At 36.3% G+C, this 16,899-nt stretch overlaps 2 long non-coding RNA genes across 2 annotated transcripts; one reads left to right on the top strand and one right to left on the bottom strand.

Annotated features, from left to right (window-relative positions):
• Positions 1-6,327: 6,327 nt before the first annotated feature.
• On the top strand, positions 6,328-8,541 carry LOC133818071 (uncharacterized). Its single transcript, XR_009885790.1, has 2 exons — positions 6,328-6,867; positions 7,726-8,541. It is a non-coding gene; the product is annotated as an uncharacterized LOC133818071 (long non-coding RNA).
• Positions 8,542-14,263: 5,722 nt separating this feature from the next.
• LOC133816133 (uncharacterized) lies at positions 14,264-14,921 on the bottom strand. The gene is made up of 2 exons (XR_009885030.1): positions 14,651-14,921; positions 14,264-14,455 (listed from the first exon to the last, which is right to left on the bottom strand). It is a non-coding gene; the product is annotated as an uncharacterized LOC133816133 (long non-coding RNA).
• Between the last annotated feature and the right edge of the window lie 1,978 nt (positions 14,922-16,899).

Raw genomic sequence — 16,899 nt, 5'->3', positions numbered from 1 at the left:
CATCTCAGCAGGTGGTGCCTCCTACTCGGTTATGCTTCTTTAAGCCAAGTATTTGACGGGAATGATATTCAGGGTGTTCGCATCTCTGGCACTGACAAGCTTAGCTAAGGCATCAACATTGGCATTTTTCTCCCTCGGGACTTGTATTATTGAGAATTTCTTGAACTGCGCCAACAAGTCCTTCACCTTGTTCAGGTACTGCACCATCCTAAGTCCCTTACTTGATACTCCCTCAGTACCTGATACACTACTTGTTGGGAATCGCTGAATATCTCCAGGGACTGTGCATGCACATCCCGAGACAAGCGTAATCCTGCTAATAATGCCTCGTACTCAGCCTTGTTGTTTGAAGCATTGAATCCAAATCTGAGAACACAATGGATTCGGATATTCTTCGCAGTGATCAGTATGATTCCTGTGTCTGATTTATGTTCAAAGGATGCTCCGTCAACATATAGCTTCCACACAGGAGTATCTCATTCCTTCTCGGTATCTCCATTCTCCGATTGGTAGGAAGGGTCTTCAAGGTTGTTTCCTTCGACTATGAAGTCTGCTAATGCTTGTCCTTTTATCGCCGTCCTCGAATGATAAGTGTTATCAAACTATCCTAGTTCCACTACCCATTTGAGTAATCATCCCAAGGCCTCTAGTTTCTGAAGAACTTGTCTCAACGGTTGATCGGTCAGGACTGGGATCGAGTGAGCTTGAAAATATGGACGCGGCTTTCGAGAGGCGATTACTAAATAGTAGGCTAGGTTTTCAAGAGGGGGATACCTAGACTCTGCACCTATTAGCGTTTTACTAATATAGTACACAAGGTGTTGTACCCTGTTCTCTTCTTTTACCAAAGCAGCGCGGATTGCATGCTCGGTGATTGCCAAATAGATGAATAGTACTTCACCATATATTGGCTTTGCTAGGACGGGAGGTTGAGCGAGATGCTTCTTCAAGGCTTGGAATGCTTCCTCACATTCCTTGGTCCATTGGATCTTCTTGCTGCCCTTCAGTAAGTTAAAGAAAGGGACACACCTGTTCGTAGACTTTGATATGAACCTACTGAGGGCAGCTACTCTCCCTGATAAGCTTTGAACTTCTTTGATTGTGGTAGGTGACTTCATGTCGATCAATGCTTTGATCTTCTTGGGGTTAGGCTCGATTCCACGTGAATTGACTATGTATCCGAGAAACTTACAGGAACCAACTCCAAACGAGCACTTGAGAGTGTTTAACTCAATGCTATACTTTCTAAGTATTGCAAAGCATTCCTCCAAGTCTTGAACATCCCCTTCAGATTCTTTGGACTTGACCAAAATGTCATCGACGTATACCTCCATATTTTTGCCAGTCAAGTCTCAGAACATGCCATTCACTAAACACTGGTAGGTGGCTCCTGCGTTCTTCAAGTCGAATGGCATCACCTTATAACAGTACAATCCCTTGTCTATCCAGAAGCTAGTATGTTCCTCATCGGGAGGGTTCATACTTATTTTTTTTCCAGAATACGCATCCATGAATGAGAGTATTTCATGTCCTACACTTGCATCAACCAGTTGGTATATTCTGGGTATTAGGAAGCAGTCTTCGGGGCAGGCCTTGTTCAGATCTGTGAAGTCCACACATGTCCTCTACTTCTCGTTTGGCTTTGGAACCAACACGGGGTTTGATACCCAATCTGGGTAGCAGGCCTCCCTTATAAAACTGTTTTCCTTGTGTCGCTCGTCCTCCTCCTTCATGGATTGAGACCAGTCTTTGTCAAGCAGCCTCCTCTTTTGCTGCACCGGTGGGTAGTTTTTGTCAACATTGAGGACATGGCTTATCACGGATGGAGAAATTCCATCCATGTCCTTATGTGACCAGGCAAAGACGTCCTGGTTCTTCTTCAAAAATTCTACCAACTGTGCCTAAATTTCCACCTTTAGCTCCTTCCCGACTTTAATTAATTTACTCGGGTCCTCCTCATCTAGTAGGACTTTGTCAATATCTTTGACTGGTCCTACCCCCATGATGTCATCCCCAAAGCGAGGATCGATGTCATTTCCCTCGATTTGGGAAACTTGCTATAATAACAAATATTCGTTAAAAGGAGTCCTCAGCTCCAGTAGAGTGTTTCTTTCAATGTCAACTTCCATTTTGACAACCTCATTGGTTCCTTCATTCTCTTCACAGCAGGTTACTACCATGTTGTTTATGCATGATCCTTTCTTTTCCTTGACCACTGACACATTATAGCATTCTCGTGACTCCCTTTGGTTACCCTGAACGCATCCTTGCCCTGCGCTTGTGGGGAACTTCAAAGATAGATGCTAGATAGACACTGTTGCATGTAATGCCATTAGGAGGAGTCTCCCAAGCACTACATTGTAAGCTGATGAGAAATCTACCACCCGAAACTCTCTCATCAAAGTCTCGTGCTTGGGGGCATCCCCCACTGTGACCGATAGTCTGATAGTTCCTGCTGGTGCTGAGCATTCTCCCGTGAATCTATATATCACTTGGGAACACGGTGTCAGGTCCTTGACCGTGAGATTCATCTTCTCAAGAGATGTTTTGTAGATGATTTCTACTGACCTTCCTGTACTCGGGCATTGGTGATTTGAATGGTAAGGGCCAGAGGGTCATTGTAGGGATACCTCATGTGCTTGGCGTCATCCTCCGTAAAAGTGAGAGTTTCACTTTCATACTTTGGATTCTTTGGAAACTGCTCCTCGAGTGCCATGCATTGGGAAGACTCCCCTACCTCACGTCTTAGGGTCCTTTCATATCACTCACGAGAATTGTAACTGTTACCTGCTATGTGCCCCCCCCCCCCCCCCCCCCACATACAGTATCCAGTGTGAAGTCTATGACCGTTGGCTCTAGTGGTGGACTCCTTTGCCTTCAGAATTCTGGATTCCTGCTCGGGGTTTTGCTCTTGATTCGGTACCCTGAGAGTTTTCCTGATTGGAGAAGAAACTCTATCTCATCCTTCAATTGTTTGCACTCATTTGTGTCGTGCCCATGATCATTATGGAAATGACAAAACTTATTATTTTCTCTCTTTCCTTCTGAGCGCAAGAGTGGTGGCTTTCGGTATGGTACCTCCTAATATGTTTCCAAGTAAATATCAGCCCTTGATGTAGCCAGGACGGTATAATTGGTGAACTTGGGTTGGTAGGGCTGATGGTTAGGCTGTTTGTTAGCTGGTGCTGACTTAGCTTTCTTTTCTCCACCCTGATCAGCCCCCGAGGTATTCCTATTCTTATCGTTGCCCCCATTGCTGCCATGAGGGTTTGCGCCATTCTTATTTGCCTTGACAGTGGTTGGATGGTTTATGCCTTTTACTTCCTTCATGATAGCATCATCTAGCTTCATGTATTTGTCTGCTCGGTCTAGGAACTTCTACAAGGTGTTGATGGGGTTCCTGTGTATGCTATCCCACAAGGGACTACGATAAATTATTCCTGCCGAGATGGCAACAAACTTTCCTTCATCTCCTACCGTGGACGCTTGGTTTGCCTCTCTCATGAATCTCTGGATGTAGTCCTTCAGGGATTCATCCTTCCCTTGCTTGATGTCAGCTAGGTGATTGGCATAAACTGGTTGAATCCGTCCAGCACTGAAAACCTTGCAAAATTCATTCCTGAACTGCTCCGAGGAAGTGATAGATCCAGGTTTGAATTTCCAATACCATTCTTGAGCTAAGTCAGCGAGAGTGGTAGGGAATACTCTACTCCTATAATCATGCTCCACACCGAGTAACTCCATTTTATCCTCAAAATTTCCAATGTGTTGTACTGGGTCCTCCTTGCAAGTGTATGTTGGGAGTGTCGGGGTCTTGTATTTCGGTGGTGATTTAGAAGCTTGGATATTAGCACTGAAGGGACTCCCACTTCTATGAGCCAGCTCGATATCGGAAGGAATCTTTGTCGGACCTTGGTCAGCCATGACGAGTGCATCTATTTGAGCCTATACTGCGGGTGGGATCGCTGCTCCTTGTTGGGTAGACGTCCCTGGTACCCCCTCCTAAGCGTTGGCCTTCCTGTTGATGACCTCCCTCAGATCTTGAGGTTGTGCATCTTTCCTGAGCCAATTGAACACAGTGTTGGTGTTGTTCATCGGTTCCTTTCCCTTACGAGATTGAGGGTGTTGGGGTGGTAGGTCTGCCTTGCCCTTGTTGGTGCGACCGCGCCCTTGAGCCTCTCTTCCTACATGACTTTGAGACTTTGAGCGGCCATTTCCATCCCTGTCATGCCTCTCGGATGTTTGACCCTCATCTCCTGTGTTGTTTCGTCTGTCCCCCTAGGAAGGGGCCTTTGTGTTGGTAACACTTTTACTCTGAGACGAAGTGTTATTCTTCTTAGTCACGGAGGAGGCAGTCTTGGACTACACCTCTTCATCCTGTCTCTTGGAAAGTGGCTTTGAGAGCATCCTTGGTGTTCGACTCCTCCCTTGGGACTCCCTGTTATTGTTGTCTCCCATTCCTGCTGCTTTGGCCTGAGCCTCCCTCACCGCCTAAGCAGCAGCTTTAGGGTTAGCTTGGACTAACTGAGTAGCTTCCTCTAGGGCCACAACAGCCTCCTGGTGTCTCCAGTCAGCTTCTTGCTCCCTCTCGATCATCTTCTGGATCTGCTCGTCTGTCTCCCATTATTTTCGTTCCATAGTTGCCCTCTGAAGGGCAATTTTTGAAGCAAAGGTCTCCTGCCTCGCCAGAAATTGCGCCATCTCCTCCTGGTGAGCATCCTGTGGATCTTCTACATTAGGTTGGTCTCCAACATGCATCTGAGGTTTGTTAACAGGATCGATGGGATCCTGAGTGGTGGAATCCCTGGGATCCTTCTTCGTTGTATGACTGGATTTTAGAGGCATCATAAAACTGATGAAAGTGTGTTTCTTGATTTCGCACTCTCAATGAAAGCACCAAAATGTTGACTTGTGAAGGTCATATGTACAATATACGACACATTTTGAATCAAGTGAATATAAAATACGACAAAGTACAAATATCTTAAACAAACACACATGAGTTTATAGTGGTTCAGCCTTGTTCTGATGAATAGTAATAACCTAATCCACTTAGTTTTTAGTATTGAATTACTCGATAGACAATTACACTGATGAACAGAAGTATTCACTTGTTGCAAATTTGCCCAAAGTTTCTCCGCAAAATATTCGCCAGATCCCCTTCAATGAAGCGTTGGGTCCTTTATGTATAGTGCCCAAGGGCTGTTACATGATTAGTAATACTGGGATCATGGTTTTGTACACGATTATTAGGTAATGGAGATACGTGTCCACCTCCCCATGATTATGAGATCATGGGTCTTCTCCTTGTTTCTCTGGATTGTGGTAGACAATGCACGATTGAAACCTCTGGGAAAATGCTAAGTTTAGATTGGTCTATGAGACTTAGGTGCTAGGCTTGATGACCCTTTATAGTTTGGGTTCTAGGCTCTGAACGAGAGTGAGTTTTATCCGTTTTCAGGAGTGTAGGCCGACCACCCTGTAGAGAATAGGGTGGGCTGACCACCCCTAGGGGGTTTTGGCCTGGTCGACTTCTCTATAGGTCTTGGACCTATCTTTTTTGCTCATCGGTCTTTTTTTTCAATACTTCGTCGTTTTTCCCTGATTTGTGATGCAACATGTCCCTTTCTCATTTGCCACATCATCCCTGGATTTTTTAGGGATAACAATGTTTTATTTACGTCTGTGAAACTTATTATTATTGTATCTTTAAAGACCGCATATAGTCACTACGTTTTATTTTAAAATCATTGGGCTCAAATTGCATGTTTTATCAAGGCCCCACTAAATCTTTTATCTAAAATAGTATTTTTCTAATAAATATGAGTTGAGCGACGTGTTTGCAAAGTAAATAGATTAGGGCATTCTTACAATCACGTAGCATGAAAGCTTTTGATTTGGGTAAAAATAGAAAAATCACCCAACCTGGGCAATGAAACAAAATCCACATATTCACACATATGCTAGAAATAGGCATTGCATCAAAAATCTTCAGATGTTCACTTTTTTTAATCAATCATTTTTATTTATGTCTTTGTTATTTTTTGAAATTTTTTGAGAAACAGGTGGCAATATATGTATAATAAATCTTCTAATTTATGGAAATATATTTCTTTAAAGACTAATATTTGTTTATTTTTGGACAAGTCGATGATGAACTTTCGACATAATATTTATTTCTGTAATAATAATAATAAATCATGTGGGAAAAGGATTCTTTTGGATTTATTGGAATATTTGTCTTTAAATGTTATCACAAAATCGTTGATTTAATTTCTTTTTTGGAAACATTTTCTCTTTTTGGTGGTTTTCGTCCATCACGTGGCTTAGAGGTAACTTACCCTTTTATGAATTTCAAAAAAGGGCAAGTCCTTTTCTGCATTTCAAAAAGACCCACAGTAATGATTAAGGCATTCACTCGATCACTCTCTTATCTCTCTTGTTCTAGTGTTTTTATTTGTTCGGCTAACCTTTCTGTCCAAGTTTGTGTTTTTTCTTGTGTTTTCTTCTCTACGATTTCTAATTGTGTTGCTTTGAAAACAAGGGGAGGATCCACTGTCATTGTCAACAAGACATCTCTGAAAACTCTCTCTGCCTCTAAGCTTGCGTTGAGGAAGCATGCTTTTCTTCAATCTGTGGCTACCCCTGTCGGTGGTAGCAGCCCTGAGATTCCCCCACTGCAATCTACTTCATCAAAGAAAGAAGGGATAAGCCAGTGAATCCTACAGTTTCTGATAATGGAGTTTTCTGAGTTTGATGAATCTGAAAATGATTTCCTTGAGAATCAACCTAAGATCGAGTCTCCACCAATAGCTGCCTCATCATACCATAAAGCGAGATCTGCCAAACGATAGAAAAAGGAATCTGGTAATAGCCCTAGAATCCCTATTTTCAAATCTAATGCATTAGAGACTATTTCTGCTAGGTTGAAAGGTTCTACTTTTGGAGAAAATCTGCCTAAATCTGAATGTGAGGATGAAAATGCATCTGATTCTTGAGAGAAAACTCCATCAGTGGAAAGTTTGGATAATCAGGATAAGGATCATGATGTGAGTTTGAGCAATTAATGTGCCAACTATAGTTGTGAAGGAAAAAAGAAAAACCTATACTACTCATGTGCCAAAAGAGAAAAAGGCTTCCCCAACCAAAGATGTCACTACACCAAAGGATAAGGGTGTCTCTCCGTCTTAGAATGCTCAGAAATTTGTTAAAAAAACTTTCCAGAAGAAACTAGATACTCCTAAGAAGGCATCCTCCTCTGCCATAGCGAAAGCATATGCCTCATCTCCATCAGCCTTTGACAAAGAAAAAGACAAGACCATTGCATTTGAGCCATCATCAGATCTTGTTTTTAAAGCTTTTGATGATTTATTTTGTTTTATTGAAAACTTTTGCGCTATGCCTAAGTATGTGAATAGGAAAATTATTCTTGAAAGGAACTTTGTTTTAGATCCTTATAAGAAATTTGGGGTATTAAATTTTTTGCAAGAAAGGGGTTGGACAAAATCTTTGTATAACTTGGGTGTTTTTGTGCCGAGAGTAGTCAAAGAGTTTTATGCTAATATGATTGGTCATATCAATGAAGATGGTTCAATTTTGTTTGGGAAAGTATATGTATGGGGGCATTAAATGATTTTAATGCTGAGGTGATATCTAAGGCTCTAGCTATTCCCTTGATGAATTTCTTTAACCCCTCTAATCAAGTTGTTGTAAATAATATTGTAGGTTCTGAACTGCTGGGTTAGAATGTTGATTGGCCAGCTAATGCCTCCATCAAGACTATGGACATAACACACAAATACATTATGCTGCATCGCTTTGCTGTCTACAGGTGGTTTCCAATGTCTCATACTTCCACCATCACTAATGAAATGACATTCTTTCTTCATGATGTTGGCACGGGGGCTCCTGTTAATCTGGATGAATTCATCTTTGACAAGATTTTGTCTTTTATCAAGGTTCAAACACCTACGGTAATGCTTCTTCATCATTATCTTATTTATAATATTCTGCATGATCAAAAGCCACTGAAGTTGGAGTCCGGGGCCTTGACACAAATATCTTCCGTTCCTATGTACAAAGTCAAGGGAGAAACTGCTGAACCATAACCTCCCAAGAAGATCAATCCCAAAGTTCCACCTCATCCATCAGTTGTTGAAGGCGCCACCTCGGTTGCTGCTGTACCTCCCCCTGTTGGAGTTGGTTTTAATTATGATGTGTCAAATGTTAACACCAGGTTTAGCTCGAAGATGGAGATATTGGAGAAATTTGTTCTGGACTAGCTTGCCATTGTCATTTCTAATACCAGTAGAAAGTCCAAGGAGGATGAAGGAAGCTCAAATGGAGGTAGATTCAACAATGCTCACCTTTGAGTTATGTTTGTTTATGTTCTTTAAGGCTATGTTTTTTTTTATGTAGGGTTTTTTATGTCTTTCCTTATGTTTCAAGACTATGTGTTTAGTTTTATGGTTGTAGGTTGTAACCTTTGGCCTCTTGTTTAGAAAAAAAGGGAGAGTACAAATGTTTCTTATTTTCTTTTGATTGCAATGTACTTTCGTAGGGGGTACGTTTGAAATTTTTTAAGTTCCTTGTTTTAAAGAAATGTCCTCGTTAGGGGGAGTTCTTTTTGTTGTTACATATGTTGGTTAGTATCTCTAGTATGTCGCATCTAACAATGTTTGTGCATGAACTTTTGAGAAATTTTCTTGAGTGTTCTGTCTAAAAAGATACCAATGGAGGAAATTGTTAAGTCCTAAAATGGTGTCTCTTTAAAAGTGACAATTTCTGTCAAAAGTGATGAATCAAAGTTGGTTCTTAAAATTGGTAAATTTCGATGAATCAAGTTATAGTTTCACTGTTTTGTGTTCTCTACATTTTTTTTTATTATTTATTTATATCATTTGACTAATAAAATGTTGTCAAATTTTTATTATATATATTTAATTAATAAAATGGTTTTTCTCATTTATTAATCAAATATTTTGGTTTCCTTTCATGGAAACAATTTTGAGTAAGTTCACACAAAAGGAAACTTTTGTTTCCTTGTTTGGTTTCTTAAAGATCACGATCAAACCCTTAAGGATTATATCCTTGTGGGACTTGGTCAACTTGTTATTAAAATGAAATAATTCAATTATTTAATTGATTTATATTTAATTGATTTTTTTCACTAAAAAAGAGAATTTAATTAATTTATTAATGATTTTATTCTTGTTTTTATTACGTATATCAATCTCGAATTTTGCAGGAATAAATGAGTGAAATGAACTTAGATATAATCGTGTACTAAATTCATTTTCAATCTATCTACATAGGAGCAATTTCTTATCTGTCATAATTGATTTTCAGAGTTGACCAAATCCATATGGAATTAAGGAAAGATTTTCAGAGTAACCCATGCTCTTAATAAATGTACATTGCACGTTGTGCATTTTTGTTAAAGTGCTCTTTGGGAGAAGAACTTTAAAGTCTTGTTTCGGGAGGATTCAAACAGAAACTTCGAGAGAAGTTTGACACCACAACATTGAAAGGAGTTCAAGTGTTTTAGGTGTAGAAATGGTGATTAGAAGACGGTGCTCAAGCTTGCGATATAGACTAGAAGGAGTCTATATTTGCATAAGACATTTGTATATTGTACCATTGATCTCTTACTAACCATGTTTCTGTTAGTGTGTCCCATATGGAAAATGTGTGAGCACATTCAACAATATATAAGAGCATGGGTTACTCCACTCATCACCAATTGGTTTTGAGACGGAACCTCTTGTTACTTAGACCTTTCACCCATATGCTTATACTTTCTACAATTACTATCCACATCTATTGTCTAAACTACATCTCATTATACATTGCTACATGGTATCAGAGTCTAAATATGCTCTAGCGAGCATATTTGGTTAAAAAAAAAACAAAAAAAAAAAGTGCCAGAACCCATAGTTGTCCAAATAAATAAGCAAAAAAAAAAAAAAAAACTGAGCCACAACTGGCCAAAAGAGTCTGAAATACTGTCAAAATAAATAAGTGAGCCAAACGAGCCACAACCGGCCAAATACTGTCCAAAATAAATACTGCCAAAAAGAGGCACTAATATTTCTGCAGTTCAAGATTGGTGGGCATAAATAGCCATCATCTCACATGGAAAGTGTGTGAGCACATTCAACAATATATAAGAGCATGGGTTACTCCACTCATCACCAATTGGTTTTAAGATGGAGCCTCATGTTACTTAGACCTTTCACCCCTATGCTTATACTTTCTACAATTACTATCCACATTTATTGTCTAAAGTACATCCCATTATACATTGTTACAGTTTCGTCTCTAAGCGTGGACCCATGGACTAGGGAAATCGAACCATGCAAAAATTTCACATGTCGTTTAAATTTTATGTACTTTACGTTTTTAGCATTTTGTATTATGTAAACAATCTGATCATTCCTCTTTGATTTCTGACCAATCAGATTTTAAATTAATCAATCAACTTAATTTATTTTCGCATTAAGTAAAATGTTGCTGGATTAACCACTCGGTAATACCTTAAAAATAAGAATTAAAGTTAATATAAAGATTTCTAACCTTAGTTTTTATAATAAACAACTACAAATCAAACTTTATTTTTCCAAAACTCTCGGTCATGAACGTGTATTGCAGATTTTAAAAGCTTTGTATTAATGGTTTCTTAAATCAATTTTTATTCACAGATAAATTAGAAACCATTGAAGTATTCATAGCATTATTTAGGTTGAAAACAACTTTGAAGCATAAAAACTTTTAAATGAATAGGCCAAAACTAAAAAAAATATATGTATTCAAAGCCATATTTCTTCGCTTTTATTGCACAAAATACGAAGAGAATGGATAAACTAAAGCATTCCTATCACTCAATATGTAATAAAAACATAATAATAATAATAATAATAATAATAATAATAATAAAACATTGAGAAGTTGGTCAAATACATATTCAACGTATCAAGGCACTGGTAAATGTGGCTATTAAAACCAAATGTAATAATTATCTGTAGGCATATGAACAATCCTAATATGCGAAATGAATTGAATATGATCATTAGAGGATCGATATAGTGTACATCCAGTGAATGGAGTGTGAGAGAAGAGCAATGAACTTGGGGACCAGAACTCTGTGAGCACATTTGTTTTGTCAAAATCAGACTAGGATTGGTATAAATAATCTCAAACCCATTTGGTGATAAAATTATATTGGATTAATAATCCAAGACACCTAAACAGGCTCACTTTTTGCAGTAATCAGACCCAAATAGTGGTATATATATATTTATGTTACTTGAAATGGTACATTGTTCATGCCAGTAGCTTTCGTTCGAGTATATGTTACTTTCAAGTTATATATAAATATATATATATATATAGGAATTCTCATATAGGGACTTCACTTTAAGGTCTAATCAGTGGGACTCTCAGTGTTCTCGACCTGTGAACAGTTTTCGATGCGATTTTTTTTATGGTCGTGTATATTGTAACTATTTAGAGCATCCTGCAAATTTTCATAAAATTCTGAATAGTTTACGGTACCGAAAACTAAGTTCAAACATGTTGTTGCACGCGTGACTAACTTTTTTTATGCACGTGGAAAGCAACATGTTTGAACCTAATTTTCGATATTGTAAACTATTTAGAATTTTCTAAAAATTTACAGGATGTTCTAAATAGATACAATATGCACGGCATAAAAAAATCGCGCCTAAACCTGTTTACGAGTCGAGAAATACTGAGAGCCCACCGGTTAAGTCAAGTGAAACTCACATAAAAGAATTGTCATATATATATATATATTATAATTATATGTTCGTTGTTCATTGAATTGGTTGGTGGTGTGTATTACTGATATTATACTCTATTTTTTTTTTTAGGAAAGTACATGACTACTTAATAATTAATATATCTATTTTCGTTAAAGTTATATATAAATGGCGATGAGTTACTTTTTATATATATATATTTATTATATTTTGATTGAAGATATTACTTTAATTTTAAGATACAGAATGGAGTTCTTGCATTATTGTTTTATCTTTCTAATTGTTACATGTATAATTTTGTTAGTTTACACATGTTTTTTTCATGATAGCTTATATATTCCTTTTCATTTTATTAATAATTATGGACGAGCTCAACATTATGGTGTTTGTGATTACAAGAAATATGTATTTTAGAAGAATAATAATGTGTATTTTAGTGTTAATAAATGCCCATATCAAGGTTCAAAAAATTATGAAAAATGTATGCTTAAAAATCGAGCATTTGTGAATAATGAGTCTCGTCTAAGTATATTAGATAGTTATATACGAAACGGTGATATAGTGTGTGTGTGTGAACAAACTTCGAATGGATATGAGGACTTTTGGAGTATTGTGTGAGTTACTTCGACATAATCGAAGATTGAAAGAAGATAGAATAGTGACCATTGAAGAGCAAGTGTGTATTTTTTTTAATATACTTGAACATCATGTTAAAAATAGAACAATTCACCATAAGTTTAAGCGGTTAGGTGAAACTATTAGTAGATACTTTAATTCATTGTTGAATGGAGTCTTTTGATTAAAAGCTACCTTATTATTTGTGCCAAAACTTGCTTCGGGAAGTTGCAACGATGATAGATGAAAATGGTTCAAGGAATATTCACAATTTTCAACTTAGAAATTATTAGATTTTGAACATTCAAAACTAAGGTTATATATTCAAATTGATATTTTGTCAGTTTGATTTTGTGAAGAATTGTTTAGGAGCTTTAGATGAGACACATATTGCGGTGCATATTAGTAAAACCGACAAGCCAAGATATCGATATAGAAAGGGCAAGGTTACCACCAATGTGTTAGGAGTTTGTGATCGAAATATGAATTTTATATTTGTTTTATTGTATTGGGAAGGTTCAACATCGGATTCAAGAGTTTTTCGAGAAGCAATAACTAGAGCACATGGAAGAGTCTCCAATAATTTATGTATGTTATTTTTGTTAGGTTCTTATTATCTTGTGGATGTTGGTTATACCAATTGTGAAGGGTTTCTTGCACCATACAGAGGAACAAAATATCATTTGTCAGAATGGCAAGATGGATGTGTACCTACAAATGAGAAAGAATTCTTTAATATGAAACATTCTTCTGCTAGAAAATATTATTGAATGTTGTTCTGGTTTGCTTACGATTCGATGGGAAATATTGAGAAGCCTTTCTTTTTATCCCGTCAAAACTCAATGTAGAATAATGGCTGTTTGTTGTCTTCTTCATAACCTTATTAGGAGAGAAATATCATATGATCCTATGGAAGGAATACTAGATGCACAAGATAGCTCACAAAACGAACTCAGGTTGATCTAAATATTATTGCCACTATTGAATCATCGAATTCATGGACTACTTAGAGAGATGTTTTGGCAACAAATATGTTTGATGAATCGAGAGCAAATAGACGTCGTAGATATTAGCATTTTGTTGTATTATATGTTATTTTCAATGGTCCTAATTTATCTTGTGAATTTATAAGAAACTGAAATGTATGAGACCTTCGTTTCAGTTATGTAATACAACAAAAGTATATCTTATGTTTTTTAGTGTTTATATTTAAGTTAATTTTGTGTTTTATAATTATTAATTGTTGTATATCATTAGTTTCAAATATTTGCATTATATAGGAATGGAAAGTGGCACTACAAGAAAAAATGATTTTAATAACACCAAAAATGTGTTATCAAAAAATGCCATAACACTTTTTGATGTGTTAAGACCGACTATGTTATCGTAGGTCAGGGTACTTTACATAACGCTTTATCATTGTTATACTGATGTGTTATTATACTGTCAACGATAACACACTTTCTGTGTTATTTTAATAAATAGATAAGTGTTTAATTATATTATTTATAGTCGATTATATAACACATTTCAATACTTATAAATTTGTGTTATACTACACTTTAGTATAACACATTTTTTGTGTTATACTACACTTTAGTATAACACATTATTTGTGTTATATAATGAAGTTTGCATAACAAAATTCTTTGCATAAAAAGTGTTATTGTAATAGATATTAAACACAATTTTCGTATTATTTTAATATTTAGATAAGTTTAAATTCTCATTATATATTCATTTATATAACACTAATTTATTCTATTATATTTTAATTTTTTTTATATAATTAAAATTAGCTTCTAATATATACTAGCATCATCAAATGAACTTGATTTTCAAATAACAAAAAGTAAAAACATTCAACATTGTATTAACAATCCACAAATTAGTTTAAAACATTCAACACTGTCATCAACAACAAAATGTTCTTTAAGTATTCAAGTAGTCTTAAATATTCAACATATTGAAAAGTTACTACTTTCAACACAAAATATTCTACAACTGCCCAACACAAAGCCTTCAAAATTAAGTATCATTTTCTATTTCGCTTGTCACATCTGCAAAATAAACAAAGAAATATTTTATTATTATTATCTAGCATCACAAATTACTTCAAGAAAAATACTATGGAAATTATATCCAAGAGAGGACACCACATACAAAATAATGAATTCACAACTACACCAAAGCAAACAAAGAAACCAAACACTAAATTATAAGACATTGGTTCTTTTTTGAGTATGAAAATGTACCTCTTGGAATAACTTTTTTAGAAGGTCATGCAACTGTGGAATTAACTGCTTCTTGTATTGTAAGCATCGCATTATTAGGACGAAATAAGTAAGATTCTGGTACAATATCAACATCAACCCATACTCGCATAAAGTCTGGTCCAAGAGGCTTTCCATGTACAGTTATCTTTGGATCACTAGAATCCCAACGACCTTCAGCAACAATTACATCTGCCCAGTCAAGCAAGTAGCAAGCATTCTTCCCTTCTATAAAGTTATGTCTTTTTTCTAGTGCAATACTCTACCAAAGTGATTGTAAAGACAATATATTAGTTTCTGTATTTGTTCTTCTAAAATAAAAATTTAAAACAATAACAACTTTGATAATTTACCTTAGGGGACTGAATATTGTTTGACTGCGGTACATTGCGAGATTGTCCTTCTCTTGGTCTCACATTACCACCAACATAAATATAAAACCAAGATAAGTTTCATTGGAAGAAAAGAAAACTAAGGTTTATAAGTGCAAGATAGAATTACCACCAAGTGTTCTTTAAGTAGATTCATCATTTCAGTCATTTTGAGCTTCATATTCTATTGCACTTCTTCTAACTTGGAGATCTTGCTATTACACATATTAACAACAGTTAGCTTCGACCTTGTTACGCCTCTTCAATGTCTGATTAAACGACCAGATTTTGGGTTACCAAACAATTTTTTCAAGGCATACTCATCAGCGTTGTCTGTAGTTCCAAATTTTGGGTCTTCATGGAGAATCTCATTCAATGAACCCTGCATATAAATTAGTATAACTAATGTATGCATTATGGAAAATAAATATAAATTCACAAAAATTAAATGACTAATACTCACAAAAATATCAGATGTCGTTTGGTTTACAGGTTCACAATTCTTCTTGGTATGGGCTCTCCGAAAAGCATCAATTCTAGATATTTTAACATCCTCATTTTCTTTTTTCTACACAATACAACAATAGAGATTATAAAATAGAGACAACAATAATGGAAGCAAAAATACAAACAGTATAAAACTTAATTATTACCATATCATCGATTGTTCGAGCATATCCTCTTTGACTTAAGGTGTGTGGAACAACTTTTTTTCTTCTCTCTTGGTTTTTGGCCCTTATATCCTATTTAATAAATAAGTAAAAGAGGCATAACTTTACTTAATTTAACACCAACAGAGATAAAAGAGGCAGCAACATCACTTCTTACATCATATTTCTTACCATATGTTCTTTACTAATTTTTTTGGCAACAAATGCTCTCAATTCTACATCACTTTTTATGCAATCCGACTTTAAGGCTAGTCGTTCACGCTCATTTTTTGCATTGATAATATCCTTTACAAGTCTAGATTTCCCAGCTCTCCATAGTTCTGCCATCATTTCAAAGCACATCTTTTTTTGCCAATCATCATGTAAGTCATATTGTGCCTACAATAGAATAATATATTATATGTTTAAGTGTAGAGCTGAATATATATATATAAAAAATACAGTCATAAAACTTGTAATTCTACCCGAATAGATGCCCAAAGAACATCTCTCATAATTGGTGAAACTTTCCTCCAATCTGAAATAGTGTAAGGAACAACCTCTCGCACAAGAGCGCCCACAAAAGAAGAAAATTGCACTGAGTTAGTACCAACTAGTTGCCCTTTTCCATTCCAATTTATTATCCTTAAGTCATTGTTCCTCTTGGTAAGATTTTCCAATAGAGTTTTTCCCCTTGTCTTCTTGGCTAAGTTCATTACATTCGCATCTACATCTTGAGGTATTTCTTCAATCTCAGTTTGATTTGCCTCATTAGTTGTTTTTTGTAATCGAACAGATTTTCTAAGAGGTTGTTCAAGTTCTATCTTAGCCACTTCTTCACATTGTGCAACAGCCCCTTCTTCAAATTCTGCACCATCCCTTTCCTCATCAGCTATCTCTTCATGTTCCTCCCTTACTCCCTTTTTCACAAACACTATCAACTACCTTATCTACTTCATAATTAAGAGATCTTCTAGTTTTTGAACTTCCAAGTGACATCTCCATGTCTTCTACATCATCATTTGGATATGGCTCTGTATTATAATCCATACGACGAGTTGCTGCTCTAGTACTAAGAGCAGGTGGTGAGTCAATTACAACTCTAACAGGTGCAGAAAACCTATGAAGAGCACTCTTTTTCTTTAAAATAGGGCTTCCAAGAAACATATCGTCACAATCAGCTTGAGTCTTCAATGATGCTTTTCGCTTT

This window comes from Humulus lupulus, chromosome 2 (genome assembly GCF_963169125.1).
Source record: "Humulus lupulus chromosome 2, drHumLupu1.1, whole genome shotgun sequence".
NCBI classification, from domain to species: Eukaryota; Viridiplantae; Streptophyta; class Magnoliopsida; order Rosales; family Cannabaceae; genus Humulus; species Humulus lupulus.
Note: the sequence above shows the minus strand (reverse complement) of the source record. Positions and strands in the feature narration are given on the sequence as shown.